Here is a 19778-nt window from a genome sequence, read left to right on the forward strand (position 1 = left end):
GTTGCTTTACGTTGCATAGACACAGATAGGTCTTATGGTGACAAGGGATAGGAAAGGGCTAGGAGTGGGAAGGAAGCAGTCGTGGCCTTAATGAAGGTACAGCCCCAGCATTTGCCTGGTGTGAAAATGGAAAAACATGGAAAACCATCTTCAGAGCTGCCGACAGTAGGGTTCGAACCCACCATCTCCTGAATGCAAGCTCACAGCTGTGCGACCCTAATAACATGGCCAACTTGCTTGGTCTTTAGCTTGATTATTAATGTTATTGACATCATATTTTAATTGTTTTAGAAATGATATAGGGGTTGTTTAATGAGCATTTAATGGGCTGGGTAGTTTACCATTAATTTTCCATACTGTCATTTTCTGGTGATGTCAACACCATATGTGGAAGGGTATTATTATTATTTTGTATGATGGAAAAATTGAAAGCTAATTATTTTAATTAAATAAATGTATGAAATTGAATTAAAGAGTATTTTGTAAGAAGTCAATAACCTACTAAAATGTCTGAAGGGACTAAGGCACTGTGTAAAATCAAAGAATTTACAACAGATAAAAATACCGTAACATTTTTCTGTTGTATATTTATAATGTCCCAAGTATTCACTTTTTATTGCCTTGGCCATACCCTCAAAATAAAAATACAAAGTGTGATTTGATAGAAGTTGATATTCTTTCCAGAATGAAACATTTCATTCTTTGCTTAATAGTGGGGTTTTTTTTTTTACTGGTATGTTACAGTGTTATAATCAGTGTTCGTCAGACTCCATTTTACTCATATTGAATAAATGTTTTTTATATCACTTTTATTGATAAAAGATTGATTGTATATGTGAAGGATATGATGTTTAACTGTGTCCGATCAAGTGACCACCCCTCTTCCAAGTGACAACATTCTCTTCGGAGGATGGATGAGCGGGAAAAGGTACAGCGCACTCTTGTCCCTGGGGTGAGAAATCACTCCTAAAGGCAGAAGAACGAATAAGAAATCATCAACAGTATAGGATGTAGAAATTATCGGCCATAACTCGATCCAAGTACATATAACTTCTTCCTGCATAAAGTAAGCAGTTCAAATCAGTTTATGGATGTGTTTGCAATAACTATAGAGACCAATCATGGCATAAAATGTATGCCCACACAAATCACCCTGAATGGATGAAGGAGGGCGGGGTTGTAATTGATGGAACTTTCTTACTTGTCGCTTGGCCTCTTGATGTCTGCGGCGTTCTCTTTAGAACAAGTTGACAGCGGTGGATGTAGCGTTCCGCCGCAGTAAACAGTCCACAGCACATTCTTCCCATTTTTACAAAGGAAAAATTCTTCCCATGTCTGTATATTTATACCAGTTGTCTTCATTATGTGTTTCAGCTGGTCCTTAAAATGCTTAAGAGGGGCTCCATGAGGTCTACTGCCGGAGCAAAGTTCACCATAAAGAATTCGGCGGGGAAGCTTGGTATTACTCATGTGGTGAACATGGCCTAATCATCTCAGTTGATGAGCAGTGATTGTTGCCTCAATGCTATTTAGCTGTGCTCTTTTGAGAACTGCAGTGTTGGTCTTATAATCCTCCCACTTAATATTCAAGATGTACCTAAAGTTTTGTGGGTGGAAGCGCTCTAGTTTTTTTGATACCACAGCAATATTCACAGCCATGCAGTAGCATGGAAAAGACAACAGCTTTGTACACCATGAGTTTGGTATGCAGCTTGAGGTCATTATTCATGAAGACTGTGCATTAACCGTCCAAATGCTGCATGAGCAGCCCCAATTCTTTTATCAACATCTTGTTCGCAGGTACCGGTACACCATTTAGACAAGATGCTTCCAAGATATGAAAACTGATCAACCAGCTCCAGTGGCGTGTCTAAGATAGAGATAATGAACTCAGGAAGAGTTAATCTTGGAGCAGGTTGTACAAGTACCTTAATTATTTTTTTTTCTTTTTCTTTTTTCTTCACAATAATGGCAAGACCAAAGTGATCACATGCAGTTTTAAAGCAGTTTACTGACTGTTGTAGTTCTGCAGGTGTTAGAGCAGGAGATGCAGTGTCATAGGCATACTGCAGTTCTGTCACCCGGGTATCCAGAGTGCATCATTGTGAGTGAAGTCCTGCCAGACTGAAAAGGCCTCCATCAAAACAAAATTTATTCTCCATGCCTAAGTTGTTTGCAGATGATTCATTCAGCATGGCAGCCATGTACAGTGTAGGAGCAAACACACAGCCATATTTCAATCTGTGAGTGATTGGGAACAAATCTGATACCCAGTTACCATGAAGAACCTGTTCAGACATGCCATCATGAAGAGCTTGAACCAATTTCACTAACGTTCCGGACATCCAAAATATCTCAATATTTTCCACATAGCAGATCTTGGTACAGAATCAAAGGCTTTTTCCAGATCACAGAAAACTAAATACAGAGGCTGCTGTTGCTCTCTGCAGTTTTCCTGGAGTTGTCTAGCACAGAAGATCATATCTGTTGTGCCTCTGGAGGTTCAGAAACCACAGAAAGGCTCAAGCAAAATCCTCAGAATCTTTTTTTTTTTTAGTGGCTGTACGTTGCACCAACAGATAGGTCTTATAGTTAAAATAGAAATAATAAATAAAGAGGTTCAACCTATTCAATACAAAAGAAGAAGAAATGCAGTGATTACATTCTTATATAATAATAAGTAGAAGTGGTACCGGTTTCGACCCTAGTCCAGGTCATCAGCCGATTAAAACATGAAAAACAATGCATAGGAAAAAGAAAATAAAAGATCAAGTTTACTCCGGATCAGTAGAAGAGGCAATCTAAAAATGACGGAGGTAGACACTGTAAAATTTAGAAGTAGTAAAATGTAAGTCACTTAAAAGAAACAGTGCGTAATTTTTTGAACAGCAGTATGGCACACGCAGTGTTAGGCAAAGTCTTATGTTTATGAAAAGCGGAGAATGGTTAAATGAGCTAGCTTGTATACACTGTCAGGCACAAAGTCATAACACAATCGAACACATATAAAGATCCATAATCGTACTGAAGCTGAAGATGAGTAGATCAATTGAAGTAACTTGCCAGCTCCCGGTGATCAGCGCGATATATTCAATATCGGACACTGTGGTTTCAAATCTACTGCAATGACCGTCTATTTTTACCATGACAGGTGCATTTCACAATAAGTGTATGTAAAAAAAAAAAAAAAAAAGAGCATGGAAAAGTTCTTTAACATCCCCTTCCCAATAACAGTTGATTTTTGGCATCATTTCATGACACAATGATGATAATGCTTGTTGTTTAAATGGGCCTAACATCTAGGTTATCAGTACCTAATGGAACGAGATGGAATGAAATTACAGTACATGATAATTAAATTTGAAAATGTATCCACTGACTAGAATTTAAAACAAATGATGAAAATGGTTATGAAATTGACATCAGTGGATCTAATTCGCAATGCCTTATTTTCTGATAAAACTATACAAAATATAGATTACAATGGAATAAGGCACTGCTGTGAAGTACAGTGATATACAGTTGAACCTGACTTATACGTATATCAAGAGGAAGAGGAAAAACTACTTGTAACTCAGAATTACTTAGAAATCAGACTTACACAATACATTACATATTTACTAAAAAACCAATGGAATAGACCTACATGTGTAAATCCTTGCAAATAATAAATACATTAAGACAGAAAATATTATTTTGAACTTGGCCCAGCCTTAAAGAAATAAGATAGTTTGGCTTGCTCCACTTTTCTTGCATTAAGAGTATAAACCTCCTTTTGCAAACATAGTAATGAATTCAAAGCATTTTCATTACAACTTTTCGCACTGATGTAACACCTACACACATAGACTGCACTTAACACTTCACTCAGTTCAGGTGTTTAAGAATTCAAGTCGTTATCTCAATCTCCGTCACTGTCACTATCGCTTGTAGCTGGTCCATCACCACTGTGTTGTTGGCATACGTCAGCAATAATATCTTCATCCGGTTGTTGTCCACATACAGCCAGATTATCATCAAAATGCACAAAAATATCTAATTCTACACACTCTGGTAGCGTTAGCTCACTGCCAGACAAAACTTCGTCCCCGTAGTCATCATTAGAGGCAGCCTCATCTAGTAAGACAGCAGCTTTGCGGAAACAGTTATTGATTGTGGAGGATGACACCTGCTTCCAGGCAGCAGAAATAAGGTTCATTGCTTGTAGCAAATTAATGGAGAGAGGTTCATTTCCTGCATCACTCAGTGTTATTAAATGTTGAACCAGCATTTTTCTATAATGCACTTTGAAATTTGCAATGATGCCCAAATCAAGTGGTTGTAGAACACTGGTACAGTTAAGAGGGAAACATTCCACTCGGACATTCTCCAGAACGATTTGAGGTGGATGTGCTGCACATCGATCCATAAGAAGGATCTTCTTCTGTTTCTTTTTTATTTTAACGTCCAGTTTTTCAACCACTGTTCCATTAAAAGCATAGTCATCTGAGAATTTCTGTTGGATTCATATTCCGTAGGTTTTGTTTTCGCACCCTTAAAACACCTCTGATTCTTCGATTTTCCTATCACGAGTGGAGGAAGTTTGTCAGATCCATCTGCATTGGTGGCGAGAAGGACTGTTACATGAATTTTACTTTTCTTCCCTCCACGGCATGGGTCACCTTTTTCAGCTAATGTTTTATTAGGAAGGAGATTGTAGAACAGGCCAGTAGGCTGGTAATCGCTTACGATACCCGGCAGAACCTCTTCTTTCCAGTGTTGCACCATGACATCGTCCACAGCTTTTGAGTCACTGCAAATTATTCTCCCTGTGATTTCATGATCTTTAAATCCTTGCAACCACCTGATGAAGCCTTGAAATCAGCAGTGATACTCATCATTTTAGCTAAATCTATCGCCTTTGCCTTCAGCATGTCGCCACTAATTGGTAGAGCTACGGCCCACTTATGCTGGAACAATGTGAAAAGTACTTTCTCCAAATCTACGTACCTTCCGTGGTATAAGCAATTCCTAAGTCTGAAGCAATTTCAGTTTTTGTTTGGTGTGGATTAGCGTCCACTTCTCGTAAACATTTTTCTTTGTCATCTAGGGTATAACTTTTCCTGTTCTCCATGGCTAATCAAAAGCAACTGAATGACAAAACGACTGTTCAACAGTAAACACCAGATACCGGCAACGTGGACATTTTTGTTCCCACGAAAGAAATTCTCATATTCAAACAAATTTACTGTATTTTCTTTTGTTTCCGCACCGAAACTGCCCACTTTGCTAGTAATGTATCTTAATCTTTGGCGGCAGTGTGAAGGTCAAAAACGACGAAGGTAGTGGAGGAGCGAGATTGAGAGCGAAGAGGAATCGCTCGGTTGGCCTTTGTTAAGCCGCCAGTAAGTGAGGGTCAACAATGTCACTCGGCGAAACTCTATGTTCTGTTTCAGTAAAGAAACCCGACCGCTCTACTTCTGCCTACGCCGCCCAAGTCGAAACGTCGCAAATACAGTAGTTTCTTTAAAAAGAAAAAGCACGTGCTTATTACAATTACGCAAAATTCAGTTATATTTCACTGACACTTAATACGTATAACAGCGAATTACGTATAAATGGATTACGTATAAATAAGGTTTAATTAACACGCTTTTAAATTACATTTTGCCTGGACCTAAAGGAAATTATGTACAAGTGTGAATTACGCAGAACAGAGTTACGTAAAAAGCAGGTTCAAAGCTTTTTTTTTTTTACCATCTGCTTACGTCGCACCGACACAGATAGGTCTTATGGCAACAATGGGATAGGAAATGCCTAGGAATGGGAAAGAAGTGGCTGTGGCCTTAAGATACAGCCCCAGCATCTGCCTCGTGTGAAAATGGGAAACCACGGAAAACCATCTTCAGGGCTGCTGGCAGTGGGATTCAAACCTACTATCTCCTGGATGCAAGCTAACAGCTGCGCGTCCCTAACCACACAGCCAACTCGCCCGGTATCATCATTCCTGTTAGAAGTTGAAACAACACATTAAAATACACAAACTACAAGAGAGACAAAAGAATAAAAGTGTAGTTAACAATAAAATAAAAACTAATAGAAAATATACTTTTATACACAATAAAACAGGCCACTATCTGTGAGCCTCTGTGGCTAAGACGGCAGCGCGTCAGCCTCTCACCACTGGGTTCCATGGTTCAAATCCCAGTCACTCCAAGTGAGATTTGTGCTGGACAAAGCAGAGGCGGGACAGGTTTTTCTCCGGGTACTACGGTTTTCCCTGTCATATATCATTCCAGCAACACACTAATATCATTTCACCTGTCATTCATTAATCATTTCCCCAGAGGAGTGTGACAGGCTTCAGCAGCCTCCACAATTCCTATCTTCACCGCTAGATAGGGGCTTCATTCATCCCATTCCTGACCGGGTCGAATGACTGGAAACAGGCTGTGGATTTTCATTTCAAAACAGGCCACTATCTCTCATAAAATGGATGATGAGGTCTGTTGGCTGTTCATCTCATAGGATGAAGGAGATTGTACTTGGAAGTTTTAGACTACGCCGCAGATCGGCCAGGTTCACGCATCCATAAGGATGGCGGTAAGATGGCCGCTGCAAGTACACTCCACTGGGTCTTCGCCCTTCAGTAAGTAGGAGTGCATTGCGGAAGGGAAGCAGTGATATTATGCCGTCTTCAGATTGGTCATGGTATTGCAATGCACTCCTACTTACTGAAGGACGAAGACCCACTGGAGTGTACTTGCCGGCTGTCATCTTACCGCCATCCTAGTTCCTTTTATCGCTCTCAGCTTATTTGGGAGAGGGGTGGCCTGCCACTCCGTCTTTTCATGACACTGACACACACCTACAAGGTCAGACAACGCTGTTCGTGACTGCAGACATGTAGTTGCAATGGTCAATCATCAGGTGGCAGTAGCATTATGCAATCTGTTGTAGTTAAACCAAATGACCTTCTGTATAAAGAGAGCACAAGATCAAAACAATTACAGCATGTGTTGAAATGAAATTTTGCGTATTTCCCAAGTTTAATTTCACTTACTTTCCCGTTTCATTTAATGTAATCCCATCTTATATTCCTTCAAAGAACTTTTCTTTCTCCCATTTTTTTTTTCATTACAAGCGTGTTAATTTTCTTAACCTTCAAATAAGTTTGGCTTGCAACTATTCATCTTTAGGAAAAATATGGATGTACTGTAATCTATTCTCAAGGAAGAAAAGGTTATAATTGTCAGAATATGAAATACAACCATTTACATGACTGCATAAATGCTGAATACTGAAAATGCACTATTTTTAGTATGCTTTTATTATTTTTACTCCTAGTATAGCATGATACAAAGTATACAATGAAGATCTAGTTTCAAAGTGGTTTTGGAGAAATGGCTTCCTTTCATCTTTCTTTGTTCCATCCTTAACTATACTTCGCATAGTCCCCTGTAATCATCTACGTGTACAGTAGGTCATCAGCAACTAATGGTACAAGATGAGATGAAATTTAATGACAATTTGAAAGTTCAAAATTATCCACTGACCAGAATAAAAAATGTGATGAAGAATGAATGGATGGATATGAATCTAAAACACAATCAGTGGATCCGACCTGCAATGCCCAACTTTACCAGAAACTATCAAAAACAGCAGTATTACTGACCAAGGGACTGCTTCTAAAGCACAATCCTGAATCGAGGATGCTTGTCTAAAGGGGCCCAAAATCCAGGTCAACGACCCATCGTAATGGTACTTATCCCTAGTAAAGTAGAACCACGGTATTTGTCATGTTGCAGTACTAATCAAAAGTAGTGTAGACTCACAGTGTTCCACACATTATGATACTACTCACAAGTACTGTGCACCACACAGGTAACTCAGACCTATGATGTCTCTCACATAATGGCGCCACTCATAGGCAATGCAAACCCATGGTGTTTCTCACCTAGGTGTACTAATCACAGGCACCGGTATTCCCGTGGTGTTCCTCACATAGCGAGTAATAATCACAGGCAACAGAGAACCACGGTGTCGCTCATATAGTGGTACTAATCACAAGCAACGCCCAGATCCGTGGTGTTTCTCACAATGATACTAATCACGGGTACTGTAAAACCCATACTGATTTACCCTCTGTTGCTATTATCATAAAACTATTGTGTGCCTAACATAGTGGTACTACTCTCAAGTAGTAGAGACCCATGGTGTTGCCCGCGTGATGGTACTAATCACAAGTGGTTTCATGGTTCTAATACCATCATCCCTTTGTTGCCCCTTTTAGTCACCTCTTACAACAGGGAATGCTACGAGTGTATTCTTTGTCTGCGTCTCCCACCCACAGGGGGAGAGGGGGAATAGTTCCGACATATGAACACAACAGGAGACTATGACATCAGATCATATCCAACATACAAGCACAAAAAGGGTTAAATTGGATGCCAATTGCTTTGAAAAACAATTTCTTGCCAGTCTATCAGTTTTATTTCAATTTACTCCTACAGACAAAGTTCTCTCAAGGCTGTTATTTGACCTTTAACAGAAAATTTAATACCATTGCTTCTTTGGCCTGTTAGGCTGCAGTTAGCTTGAAGCAATGCATGGATTTAGATTAAACAAGACAGACTGCTCTTTTTGAAAGCAACTGGTCTGGAGAGAAAATTTTACTGCCTAGCACCCCGACACGTCAACATGTAGGACTCCTTGCTGGGTCACTCAGCAACATGGCCATAAACTACTTTATTTATTCCTTCAATACTCTTCCATACAGGCAAATATAGAAATTCATTACAGTGTCACTGTGTCTACAACTCAAAGAAGGAAAAGCTTTATAATTCCTTCAAATTTTTAACAATTTCCATGTAGATCATGTTGTACAAGAAGTGAAATATCACACTAATCTATGTTTCTCAGCTCTGAGTACTACATGAGCCACCAGAGTTTGCCAGGAGCAACAAAAGTGGCAAAATGGAACAGCCACTACAACAACAGCGGCCTTTAAAAAAAATGAACAACAGGTTTCTTACGCTAGTGATGGCATAATCTATGGTGCAGAGGAAGAAGATGAATGCCTCAGCACTTTATGTACTACCATTCATAAAACACTATTTACAACCTATAGTTCCAATTGTTTATATTACCCAATCGTTACACGAATGAGTACAAGCAACCCCCATCAATTAAATTGTAACTTTTTTGATGATAATAATAATTAAAATCATGAATAAAAATATATAAATAAAATTACTCAAAAACTTAATAAAATGAATAAGCATAATTAACCGAAATGTCCGTAGTATGGGCGCCAGAGTTCACCAGAATGGATCCCTCGAATTTAGATAAGAGCATGATAAACTGTATATCCCAGGGCGTGTACATAATGCTGCGTACTGGTACATCTGCTGCAGGCCTTACCTAACCTCCTGAAAACGACTAATTAGGTAGGAACTGCACCTAGGTTCATCAATAACACTGATTCTAAAATAGCTAACTATATTCTTAACAAATTCCGTGCATGAGCACCTCATCAACATACAACATTATACATATAATACACACAAAATATTGCTGGAAGACTCCATATTTACAACAACAACAATAATAAAAACCGTGGGAAAACGAAAGTGAGAACTAAGCTACCATTTGTAGATGGTCCGATGAACAATGTACATGTATGAAGATAAATACCCTTCACTGTCTCTTTATCAATTCGACTTACCGATTCTCATAATCGGCAGTTATCACATCACACAGATACTGTACCTTGTACTACTGTGTTCACATATTTTAACACTTGTTGTAAAGATATATACACACGTCTGTCGATCCTCAACATATAAATTTATGGAAAGTCTGAGATAGCTTTCACCAACATATAATGCTAGGCCGCCACAAGTGCTACAATACTTAATGTGCAAGCACTCTCCACAATCAGCCACTTTCCACGAACATAACAAGACTACACTCCACGAACGTTTGAAGTCCAGTCCATTGCAGCCGTGTCACTCCAGTACCGTGTATCAGCACCACTTCCTTCCCGTACAGTGTGTCAGTTGTCGTTCCTTCATACAGTGTTATTGCTTGTAGTCATCCTCCTTCTCGTTCCTTTACAATCACCTCTACAATCACCCTTACAATGTTCCAGGTTGCCGCCGTATGATCAACCTTTATAGACACCAACATCCCCCTCCTCTCAGATGATACGTCTGGATTGGTGCTTGCCAGCCAATCATGGGTGGTCCTCTTCTCAAGCCCAAGCCCTGAACTACCTCTTCCTCCCAAGACAATAACAAACTCTGGGGTATATTCCATGAATCACCAAACTTTCCTAATATAACAACAAGCTCATCTTATCAGGCTGGGATATATACATGACTCATGAATTACCCGACACAAGTACATCACAACAAACACTGGGGTAGCCATATGACTCATTCAAATTACCAGAGTTATTAAAGCAATGTTTTCCCACTCATGCAAAACAAATTACTCATACCTACATATGTGGATATCTTCCAGCTTACCAATATAAATGGCAAAATATACAAATGAAATAATAATAATAATAAAAATCGAATACTGACAATAATATCTCTAACTTCTACATATAATTCTGGGCTGTGATATATGTACTATCACAACTTCCTCCCATTTGTATGATAACACTTTCCCATTCATTTTAGTAAGATTATTAAATATAATTGCCTAATATTGATTTGGAATCTTCATCAATTTCACTTTTCCAGCCCCAACCAGGTCAGGACATTAATGGTACCTATCCAACATCTATCTGACCACCACTGCTTCTCTATAACTGTGCTCAAATCCAGATTTCTCAGGGGCCTATAAAAGTGATAACGATTATTAAAATATGCGAGAGAACAAATATAAAATCCTTTTGCACTGGGGCTCAAAAGTAATAACATTTTTGCAGGTCACCTTTTTAAACATATATGTAATGTTCAATTGTTAGCTGAATCCTTTTGTTTCCAACCAGTCGTAAACATTGTTTTCTGGTTGCATTATTCGACCATAAATTACTCTGAGATTATACTCCCCCCCCAATGAGCAATAAAATGGCTCATTATACAACAGACAAGTGGAAGTAATGCCGCACGGCCAGTGGACTCCATGTGTGAAACGGCATCCAAAGTCCATAAAGGATCAAACATTCATCACGATACAGGTGTAACAAAAGAGTGCATCCCCAACATCACACACACACACACACACACACACACACACACACACACACACACACACACAAACTTATTTAGTATGATCAATAATGATTGGCACTCCCCCTATAACTCCTGCAAAGTAGCAGTTTAAAATTTGTGGTGATGTATGTGTGAAGGTAGACTATAATACTGTCTACTACCATCAGATGGTGTTGCTGCTTCTCATAGGTGACACATTGCAGCAGCACTTGTTCTGGCTTGAGAGTATGCTGGTGGACATCTAAAAGACAACATGGAAGCAGAGAAGCATTGGCAATGGTGGACAATGTGGTTTCTCTGGGGGGACACAGTGACTGCTTCAGACATCCATATGTGGGAAACGGTACCAAGCCACAGATCCGTGTTTCGTTGGGTATCAGAGTTCAGAGACGGCAGGGACTGTGCTGAAAAACGCAAAAGCAGTGGGCGTCTGTCAACTGCATGCAAACCAAACAATGCCCAGCGTATCAACGAGTTGATAATGGGGCACAGGTGAACCACGTTTGATGAATTAGAGAAGGCAACAGGTCTATCTTGGGGAACCCTCCACACAATCATCCCTGAGGATTCAAAGATGAAGGTGTACGCACAATGGGTGCCCCATTCCCTCACCACTGTGCAGAAACAGAAGCATATGGAGATATGCCAAGAGTTGGTGCAACAGTACAGTGCAGATCCAGCAAAATTCTTTGAGTGTCTAGTCATCATTGACGAGTCATGGTTCTTCCACGAGATTCCTTATTTGCTGGATGTGGTTCCTAGTGACTATGCCTTATTTGACACAATGAAAGAGGTCATGCGGGGTAAGAAGTTCCCCACCAATTAAGAACTTCATGCAGTTGTTCACCAGCGACAGCGGGATACCCCCAAAGAATGGTTTGCTACGCAAATATGGAAGCTGCCAGAATGATAGTCAAATTAATAAACTTCATTGTTTGTCCGTATAGAACCAAGATTACAACTTTTATTATAATTTGGGTCCACCTTATTCAATACATAAAAGTTGTTGCTTAGATGTAATTACAACATATATTTCAATCAGAACTAGTTTTGACGCCACTCTGCGATCATCAGCTGATATAAGTTTGTGGAAAAATTGACGTCAAATTCATCACAATTTAAAACCATATTAACAACATGAAACTGTGTTAAAATTATACAGTCTCTAAGTCCATATTTGCTACAAGTGTAAGACTTGCGAGTCTTATGCCATAAACTGATAAAAACATACGCATACTGGTTTGCTCACTTATGAAATAACGTGGATTTAAAAGAACAACTTAAAAAATAAATAAATGAATAAATAAAAATATGTATTGAATAAGGTGGACCCAAATTATAATAAAATTTGCCAGAATGATGGCAAAAGCGCATATATATTGGCAGGATATACCTGTAATCTAATCTGTATTTGTTCAGTAAATGGTTCCGGTGAACATGAAAAATTGTAATGCTAATCATTTCTGAACACGCCAAGTATAATGGGAAGGATTAAATTTTCTTGTGTAGCATACCCATTCTTGTTCTTAGGAAATGTTTAAATTAGGCCTTGGAGGTCCGAAACTCTACAGTTCCAATCTATGTTTCAAAAGACATTCCTGACATTAGTTAAAATACTTGCCCTAGAATGTACAAACTGTACAACACATTTCAGATGAATATAATTTAATTTACTTTTTTACACTGGTTTGGCCTTCTATACCATTTTATTACTTCTCAACATTTAATCCAGGAATAAGTAATAAGCCCTATTTATCTCGACAAAATTGTGGATACATTATTGTACTGATGGTATCACATCCATGGGCTCTGCCTAAATTCCCTTTCACACACACAACCCTCTGCAGTCAACAAACCACTTTCATCCAACACCTCACTCCCCTCAGACAACAAACCTACAAACTCATTTACAGGCTGTGTGCTTGGAGTCCGACATACTGTATGGAGAGATGCAGCTGTTTGCAGACGACACTGGTGTGGGAAGGAAATGGAGAGGAAGTACAAGGTCACTAGACAAGTTGAACGAGAATATTGGCAATTATGGAATAAATATAGTGTGGAGAAAAGCAAGAAAATGGTGCCAACTAGAGAAAGAGAAGAGAAGAGAAAGACACTGTAAAAAAAACAGAAGATCTTGAAATTATGGAAAACTTCAAGTACTTGGGAAGTAAACTCATGCAGGATTGGACATGGTGATCAATAAAGGACACAGCAAGGAAATTTTACCAGAGTGTAAGGAACTTCATCTAAAAGGAAGACCAAGGAAGTGTAAAGAGGTCATATGTTCTATGTGCTCTGGAACACTGTACAGATGTTAAATGCTGTGTATACCAGTCCAGTTTTTAATATTGCTAAGGTAAGATGTCAGTCTTCACCCTCTTCCCCTGTGCCCTTTATTATTGCCCTTTAAAATATGTTGCAGAATCTTGTATTTCTCACCATGAAGTAAAAGGCCTAAGTACGCTATCTTTGTGCTTTTGATAGTAACCAGCAGCACTCTTTTACTGTGTGCCCACTACAGAATCTGTTCACTGCTTACTTGTTAAAGTTAAACTCGGAAGACTTAAACATTCCGTGGAGCCATATTTTGAAAGCTTCTAACTTCTTAACTGTGTGGTGTTTCACGATCCATGTCTCAACACTACAGAGCAGGATGGACCACACATAGCACTTTACCATGCGCTGTTTTAGTTTTAATTTGAGAACATCCTAGAGAAAAATGGACAGACTTAGTGAAGAAGGATGTAGAGGAGAGGGGTCAGGATTGGGAGCAGATTATGAACGAAGAATGGTTCGTGGACAGAACAAAATGGAAGAGGCTTGTATACCACACCTGGGAAACTGGAGTTGGTCAACGATGATGATTACATAATGAAGATTTCATTCTGATAAATATAGTTGAGCTATTTCTTCACAGGTTTTTATTTCCAAATCAGAACCTAGGGTGTTAGTAGTCCAGCAACCCAGGTATTTAAACTTGCTTACTTGTTGGATTAAATGCTGTTTAATTTTTAAAGTCGCAGTCTTGTTCTTTATCTTGCTGAAAATCATTAGTTCTGTTTTGTCAACATTTATATTGAAGCCCATTTCTTTACTGGTGTTATTCAACTTGTCTAGAAATAGCTTTATGCTCAATAGTCTCACCAAGGATTACTATCATCTACATGTTGTAGTGTCATTTTCCCATTGCCACATACTCCCAATTCCATATCTGCTAGTGTTTTCTTGAAAATAGCATCAGAGTACAGGTTGAACAGTAAAGGGGAAAACAGACATCCTTGCCAGACTCTTTGATGAATATTCAGATGATTTTTCTATCTTAACTACAGCTTTTTGCTTCCAGTATAACCTTTCGATGACTGACATCGTTGTCATCTATTGCAGTGTCATGTAATAGTTTCACAAGTTCCTCATGTCTGACTGTCAAATTCCTTTTCATAGTCTATGAAACAGGCATAGATATATTTCTGTTGCTCTTGGCTTTTCTGTAGAAGGACTGTTAACCTGAAAAGAGTTCAGAGTTCTCAAATAGTTTCTGAATCCGAACTGTGTTTCTTCAATGTTCTCTTTCCCTTTCTTTCTTATTCTACCATGAACTACTCTCAGAAAAGATTTTTGCAGATTGCTCATTAAAATAAGCCGATAGCCATTTCATCATTTGGAATGTAACTTCTTAGGCAGGGAAATGAAAGCTGATATCAATCTCCAGGAATTTCTCCAGTGTCATGGAAAAGTTCTACAATTTTATCAGCACTATCTTCGTCGATGAGTTTCAGATCTCAGCTGGAATTTCATCTGGACCCACAGACTTTGTAATTCAGAACTTTTTTGCATGAAGTACTTCTGATTTTAAGATTGTAGGTCCTTTAGAACACTCAGATCTTCCATCAGCAGCAGGTTGCATATCACCAAAGTGATCTTTGATGTATTCTTTTCATACTTCCAGTTGCAACAATTAGAATTGCGGTGGACACTTCACCTGGACCTGATTATGTCATCGTTAGAGCTATCAAAAGTGACATCACTTCCGAGATAATTGCCACAATAGCCACTCGTATGCTTCAAACAGGACAGAACTGTTCTTATACACAAGGGAGGTGGCCCTGATGACATTGCAAACTGGAGACCAATCACAATATTTTCTGTTAGGAGAGTAATTGAGCGAGCTCTTGATAAACGCCTGAGAGAATACATTGCTTTTAATCCACAACAACGGGGATTTATATCTTCAGCCAGTACTTACTTACTTACTCCATGGCTCTACGGTCCTTTAAGGACCTTGGCCTCCTTGACCAGAGCTCTCCAGTCATCCCGGTCTTCAGCACGTCTATGCCACCTCCTGACTCCAACGGTCCTCAGATCAGTCTCCACATCCTCCAACCATCTCATCCGGGGCCGACCTCTCCTTCTCCTGCCCCCAGGGTGTCCTGTCAGTGCTTTCCTTGGAAGTCTTCCCTCCTCCATCTGTTGTACATGCCCCAGCCATCCAATTCATCTTATTTTGATTGATGTCACCAAGTCCAGCTCCTTATACAATAATCTTATTTCTTCATTTGTTCTGATTCTCCATAAATCTCCCTCCTTCACTGGTCCAAATATCTTCCTCAGTACTTTCCTTTCCCACACACTTAATCTCCTCTCTGTGGCCTCAGTCAATACCCATGCCTCACTCCCATACATAAGCACAGGTTTAATTATTGTTTTGTAGAGAGTCAGTTTTAATTTCCTGCTTAAGTTTTTACTTCTCAGAAGGGGATACAGTGCCCTGTAAGATCTGTTGGCAGCCTTAATTCGATTTACAATATCTGTCTCAACTTTATTTTCTGATGTTATTACTGAGCCAAGATATGTGAAGCTATCTACTGCTTCAAAGGTGTAACCATCCACTTGGAGTTTTTCAGTGTTCCTTCCATTTCTCTCCGTTACCATATATTTAGATTTAGCCTCACTTATCTCCAAGCCCAAGGACCCAGCTGCATCTTTCAGCTCCCTCAAGGCAGTTGTAAGTGCCTCGTTACTTCTAGCAGATATCACCACATCATCTGCATAAGCCAAAATTTGGATCAGTCTATTGTAAATATTACCACCCGGATTAGTAGTTACTGATCTTACAGCTTTCTCCAATACTAGATTAAATAACACTGGTGATAAGGGGTCTCCCTGCCTTAGGTCTTCTTCGGTTCTGAAAGATCTTGACAGACTTCCCTGCACTTTTACCTGACTTCTGCTGTTCTCCAGGGTCATCTTAGTCAATTTTATTAACTTCTGTGGGAATTTAAACTCCTTCATTGTTTCCCACAATGTCGATCTCTTAACTTTGTCATAGGCTTGTTTAAAATCTATAAAAAGATGCCCTAGTCGAACGTTGTATTCATATGTCTTTTCCAGAGTCATTCTCATGGTGAAAATATGGTCCATCATCGATCTTCCAGGTCTGAAACCAGCTTGGTACTCCCCTATAATTCTTTCTGCTCTACTACTAACTCTCTTTGTTATGGCTGTAGAGAGGATTTTGTATACTATACTCAGGAAGGATATACCTCGATAATTCTTGCATTGCATGCGTGACCTCTTCTTATGTATAGGACATACATTTGCTAGTGTCCAGACCTCCGGCATTGTACCCGTTTCCCATACCTTTTTAATTATCTCGTGTATTTTCTTCACCAACACTTCTTCATGTTTTACCATTTCTGCTGTTATGAGGTCATTCCCTGGAGCTTTACTGCTCTTCAATTGTTTTATAATATCTCTTATTTCTTCAATCGATGGTGATCCCATATCGTCTTCATCCTCATCTCTATTCTCCTCATCCCTCTCTTCCACCTCACACTCATCTCCATATTCACCCTCCTCATCTCTCTCTGAAGTTTCCATACGGTCTGATCCTTCTTTTTCTTCATTTATTGGTCTGACAGAGAGTAATGTTTCAAAATGTTTTGCCCATTTTTTCAGAATTCGTTCTTTCCCAACAATGAGTCTATCAGTCTCATCCTTAAGCATATTTACTCTGGGTTGATATCCCTTCTTTACTTGTCCAACCCCATGGAAGAATTTTCTGCCTTGTTTTCAAAATTCTTCTGCATTTCATCCACTCTCTCCCTTTCTTCTATTCTTTTCTTGTTCCTTATCAATGTCTTTGCTATTCTCCGTTTCTCTTTAAAAACTGCCATATTATTTCGAGTGGGTCTCTGTAGCATTCTTTGTCGGGTAAGATTTCTCTCTGCCAGAACCTTATCCACTTCGTCATACCATTTATTTCTACTCTTTCCTTCTCTCTCCTGCGCCATTGTATTTATTGCTAGCTTGGTTTCCTCCCACATTGTGTTGATGTCCACATCTCCGTTTCTGCCCATCTGTAGCTTTCTTTGCAGCCGGTCTCTATACTCTTCCTCCTTCTTCTCATCCCTTAACAGTTCTACATTATAGATCTTGCTCTGCTCAGCTCTGTCCCTGGGTTTAATTGCCAGTTTTTCTCGGAAGTTGATCCTCACCAGTATGTGATCTGAATCACTGTCTGCACCACGCATGCTTCTCACATCCATTATATTGGAGGCATGTTGCGCATCTATCAGCACATGGTCTATCTGGTTCTTTGTCAGACCGTCCGGTGATATCCATGTCTCTTTATGGATCTCCTTATGGGGAAAACATGTGCTCTTCACCACTTGACGTACTTTGACGGATCTCTCCGTCCTGGCTCTCGACTGCACTCTGGTACAAAGACGGATCTCTCCGTCCGAACGTAGTGTTTATTTCCGGACCCGCTCCAAATCGGTTTACTTTGTGAAAGGATTTGATATTAGTAGGGTAACCTCTTGACAGATGGAATCACTGTTTTATTCCATTTATATATTCGATAAACATGTCTGTGTAGTTATTTCGCGGAAAGAATAACCAGTATCTTAGCAACCTCATCGTAAGCGAAATCATGGCTGCCTCCATGTTGAGTGACGAAGCGATTATATGGGAATTTTTAGAAGAGAATGACAATGATATAGAAATAAGCGACGAAGTATTTAGTGGATATGGAAAGTAGTTCGTGTGATAGAAACTTTAGCGCTGGTACGAGTGAACAAAGTGCTGTTTTGCCGTCAAATATGTCACTGAATTTTAGGCCTACAACTGATGCCGCACCAGCGGCTTCTAATCATGTTTTACACGATAGGGAATGGAACTGGGAGCACGTAAGTAATACTCCAGAGTATCATTCATGCATCGCAAGTGGTGAAATAGTGTTTTTCAAAGGCCCCTAGGACAATGCCCGAACGAACTACAAGTTGTGAACGAATTTCTAACAGCAGACTTTATGGGAACATCGAACCAATGAGGTACCTAAATGCTTATGAAAGTAAATGTCTTGTATCGGCTGCCGAGGATATAAATTGGGTAATGTCATTTGGAAAGGAACACTGGTTTCCTGTATCTGTGGATGAAATGAAGGCCAGATTACCTTGAAGTAGTAATGTATGATGGATAAAAGACGTTCAGACCCAATCTTGTTGCTGACTACAACTGTGAAAAGGGTGGTGTTGATTCCCATGACCAGAGACTCGCATCATTCCCCTTGAGGAAGTATGTAAAAGGATACAAGAAATATGCTAGACATGACACTTCTGAATTCCAACATCATTCATCCCCTCCTCAACACTGAAAAAAAGCGAGTAGGCTTTACCACTTTCCGGATCAATTTGGCCGAACAGCTGTTGGCAAGTGTGACCTTGCCTGACTATCCAAAATAAGGCACCCAAGCCCTGGGGATACACCATTGAGACTTCAAGAGAGGCACTTGGGACACTTTCTGACCAAAATACCCCCAACAACGAAGAAGGTTATCCCATCAGGGAGATGCAAAGTCTGTGTGCCCTGGGGTCTGAGGAAGGAATCTTCATTTGAATGCCACCGGTGCAAGGTGGCAATGCATGAATATGACTGTTTTATGACCTACCGTATTCATGAAGACTTCACAAATTACATCCGACAGTAGTTTGGATATTTTCTCTCATTACGTTGCTGTAAAGCATGCTTTTTCAGTATCGGTGATAATATCATGTAAAGTAATGAAAATAAATGGTACACCAAGGCATAAATAAGTTCAGTTAAATGGTATGTGAATGGGTTAATCACCAGCTCCTTGCTAAAGGCAAAGTCAATCAATTTCCACCCGTTTTCATTTGATTCTTGGTGTTTACTATGATATCCTGCCACTGGGTGGTTTTCTTTCTCTTTGCCTACTTTGGCATTATAATCCCCTAGGACAACTTTAACATCATACTTGGGCAACTTGTCATATACTTGCTCCATTTTTTCATAGAAATGTTCTTTCTCTTCCTCATTGGAGTCCTCTGTTGGAGCATGGACACTAATTAGTGATATGTTGGCAAATCTCTCTCTCAATCTTAACCGGCATAGTCTGGGGCTTATTGCTTCATATTCAATCACATTATGACTGACCGATTTCTTGACCATAAACCCTGTTCCTATTCTATTTTCTTCCTCCCCACTATTGAACAAAATATAGTGCTGTAAATCTGTCACCTTGATTGTCTTCCATCTTATCTCCTGTAATGC

The 19778-nt window shown here is 39.5% G+C and overlaps 1 protein-coding gene across 1 annotated transcript in view; it reads right to left on the reverse strand.

Moving 5' to 3' along the window:
• The window catches only part of LOC136881104 (DNA-dependent metalloprotease SPRTN), a 184417-nt gene that overhangs the window by 82374 nt on the left and 82265 nt on the right, over nucleotides 1-19778 (reverse strand). The gene's annotated exons all lie outside the window — the stretch shown is intronic.

The sequence above is a fragment of the Anabrus simplex genome, chromosome 1, assembly GCF_040414725.1.
Source record: "Anabrus simplex isolate iqAnaSimp1 chromosome 1, ASM4041472v1, whole genome shotgun sequence".
NCBI lineage: Eukaryota > Metazoa > Arthropoda > Insecta > Orthoptera > Tettigoniidae > Anabrus > Anabrus simplex.